This window comes from Oryzias latipes, chromosome 22 (genome assembly GCF_053564925.1).
Source record: "Oryzias latipes strain Hd-rR chromosome 22, Olatipes_Hd-rR_3.1".
Classification (NCBI taxonomy): domain Eukaryota; kingdom Metazoa; phylum Chordata; class Actinopteri; order Beloniformes; family Adrianichthyidae; genus Oryzias; species Oryzias latipes.
The window spans coordinates 8,829,109-8,832,706 of record NC_136258.1 but is presented as its reverse complement, the minus strand read 5'-3'; the positions used below and the strand labels follow the sequence as shown (position 1 = coordinate 8,832,706).

Genomic DNA, 3,598 nt, shown 5'->3' with positions numbered 1-3,598 from the left:
CCGTATTCACACTACATCTCCCATGATGCATTGGCTTAAAGGGACAGCGCCTTAGCGTACAATGAGTCGTCCTTGTTACACGGATTGAAACCACAACGAACATACAGTTTGTATGTAACTTAACTTTTATTACATCTTTTAGAAAAAACATCTGCAACTTCCTGCTTTTTCTGCCACAATCATCACAAAAATGCACGTCAGATTGCCGGGGGGGGGGGGGGGGGGGGGCTGTAGATCAAAACAGACTATGAGTTTCTGCCTTTTTTTGGGGGGGGGGGGGGGGGGGGGGTGCTGGTGTGACACGGGATTTTTGTCAAGGTTAAAGTGTGCCGTGGCTCAAAAAAGGTTGAAAAACACTGATCTAAACACCTTTGATCACTCCAGACTTAGAGGGGGATGGGTGGGACATATTTTTCATTCTACCTTTCATTCTAAATCCAGAGGAACAGCCATTCTCATTAAAACATCAATTTATTTTAACATGACAAAAGTAGAAGGTGACCCGTCTGGAAGATATATAATAGTAGTGGGAAGATTGAATAATACTCCTGTTATACTGGCAAACATTTATGCTCCTAATTAGGACAATGGTGTTTTTTTTACTGAAATTTTTTCCCGAATACCAAACATAGATTCGCACCATCTCATCCTTGGTGGTGATATAAATTGTGTACTAACTCCTTCCCTTGACCGTAGTTCGCCTAAATCCACACAACCATCACAGGCCTCTCAAGTGATCAACCAGCTTCTTAAAACATATGGAATGTTTGATGTCTGGAGATTCCAGAATCCCAATAGCAGAAGTTACTCTTTCTACTCACCAGTACACAAAACTTTCTCACGAATTGATTATTTTTTCCTTGATAGCAACCTACTTTCTCTAGTCAATAAGTGTGAATATCAAGCAATAGTTATATCTGACCATGCACCATTGTTAATGACATTGAAAATGCCAAGTCCAGGTAATAAATATCGACCATGGCGATTTAATACTCTACTGCTTTCAGATAGAGAGTTTGTTAAATTTATTTCAAAGGAAATAAAGGAATATATCACACGTAATAGCACCCCTGGAATATCCTCTAGCTTAATTTGGGAATCATTAAAAGCATACCTTAGAGGCCAAATTATATCTTATAGTGCTAGAACGAAAAGACTTCTAACTGAAAAGATTAAGAGGATTGAAAATGATATTCTCCAATTAGATGATATGCTAGCTAACTCCCCTTCATCTGACCTGTTCAAAAAGCGCCTAGCTCTTCAGACCGAATATAATCTGTCGACTACACGGCAGATTGAAAATCTTTTAAATAAATGTCGATATAAATCATATGAACATGGGGAAAAGATAGGTAAAACACTCGCCCATCAGCTTCGTCATCAGCAAGTGGCTCAGGCTATTATAGCCATCAACACTGAACAGAATGTGAAGTTAACTGACCCTTTAGAGATTAATCAAAGGTTTCATACATATTATACACAGTTATACACCTCAGAATCTAAAAAGGATCAAGTACTTTTTGACAAGTTTTTTAGCAAGCTTAATCTGCCTAGAGTAGATGAGGAAGTATCTCAAAATCTGGAGAGACCTTTTAAAACAGAAGATATTCAGAAGGCCATAAATTCTATGCAAAGTGGGAAATCACCAGGACCAGATGGCTTCCCAAGTGAATTTTTCAAAACCTTTGCAAAAGATTTGTCCCCTATATTACTCTCAGTCTATGATGACTCCTCCCTCTCAGGTTCTCTCCCAGAGACTATGAGACAGGCTGTTATCTCTTTGATACATAAAAAAGGTAAAAGTCACTTAGAGTGCAGTTCTTACCGGCCTATCTCGTTATTAAATGTAGATAGTAAAATCTTTGCTAAGATACTAGCACATCGCTTGGAAACTGTTTTGCCCTCTATCGTATCTGATGATCAAACAGGGTTTATCAAAGATCGTCATTCTTTTCATAATGTTCGAAGACTCTTAAATATTCTTCATCATCCCTCTCCACCAGATACATCTGAAATAGTTCTCTCGCTTGATGCTGAGAAAGCGTTCGACCGTGTGGAGTGGGACTACCTTTTTTATACACTTAAAAAATTTGGCTTTGGCCCAAGGTGTATCTCATGGATACGTATTCTCTACTCTTCCCCAGTCTCAGCAATTCGTACCAATAATAATCTTTCACCTTTTTTTAAGCTGGGACGTGGAACAAGGCAAGGATGCCCCTTATCACCTTTATTATTCGCTTTGGTCATTGAACCTCTAGCAATTACTCTTCGAGGTGATGATTCTATTAAAGGTATTCAGAGAGGGGATTCTGAACACAAAGTATCTCTGTACGCGGATGACACATTACTATATATATCTGATCCCCTATACAGCCTTCCTCATTTATTCACACTTTTGCGTGAGTTTGGAAAAATATCAGGTTATAAAATAAATATGCACAAAAGTGAACTGATGCCCATAAATCCTGTTGCACGTAAAGATGTGTCAAATTCCATACCATTTAAATTAAGCCAGCATAAATTCAAGTATCTAGGGATTTGGATCACAAGCAATTATAAACATATTGTCATGGCTGACGAGACTGTGGCAGACCCAGATGCTGAAACCCGGAAGGAATACTCGGCAGGCGAGGCAGACGAGTAGTAAAGGATTTAATGGAGGAATGACAGAGTTCCAAGAGAGGATGTTTTGTGGATGGTTGGAGGGTCTTGGCGGCGAACACCGCGTTTCCAGAAGGATGTCCAGAGGGGCGACGAGGAGGGACCAGAGCGAAGGTGAGTCGGAGTCCAGAACGTGACAGGCGTGATCGTGATCCTAGGCAGGCAGAGACAAGACAAGGTTAGGCGAGGCAGATGATACATGGACTAGAATAGCGAGCAAGGCCAGAGAGTGCACCGTGGAGTACAACGAACTAGCGTCGAGTAAGGGTCCTGGTTCTCCTTAAGAGTCCCCCGGCTGATGAAGATGATGAAGCGCAGCTGGAGTCCTCAGGTGAACCTGATGAGGAGGCGGGGCCAGCAGGGGGTACCATGACACATATGTACAAAACAAACTTTATTCCATTGTTAGATAGTGTAAAACAAGATCTGCAACGCTGGCAATCCTTACCAATTTATTTAGGAGGCAGAATTAATGTTGTTAAAATGAACATCCTACCTAAGTTTCTATATCTTTTTCAGTCTATACCTTTATTTTTAACAAAAACATTCTTTTCTAACCTAGACAAACTGATTTCATCATTTATATGGAATGGGAAGACTGCCCGCATTCGCAAAAATATTTTACAATACCACAAAGATTATGGGGGAATGTCACTTCCCAATTTCCAATACTATTACTGGGCAGCAAATATCCGTACATTACTTTATTGGCTAGAGACATCAAGTCATAAGGATCTTAAATGGTTAAATTTTGAACGAATGTCATGTCAATCTGCCTCTTTACACTCTCTACTTTGTTCAACAATACCACTGTCACAATCTCTCGACAAAATTTCACAGAACCCAGTAGTTAAACATTCACTTAAAATCTGGGCACAATTTAGGAGAAGCCTGCACCTTAAAAATATGTCAATCTATGCCCCAGTTGTGAAAAATA

At 39.9% G+C, this 3,598-nt stretch overlaps 1 long non-coding RNA gene across 1 annotated transcript; it reads right to left on the bottom strand.

The window, feature by feature from the left end:
• Positions 1-2,635: 2,635 nt before the first annotated feature.
• On the bottom strand, positions 2,636-3,037 carry LOC105356969 (uncharacterized). The gene is made up of 2 exons (XR_911006.2): positions 2,897-3,037; positions 2,636-2,815 (listed from the first exon to the last, which is right to left on the bottom strand). It is a non-coding gene; the product is annotated as an uncharacterized LOC105356969 (long non-coding RNA).
• Positions 3,038-3,598: the final 561 nt, after the last annotated feature.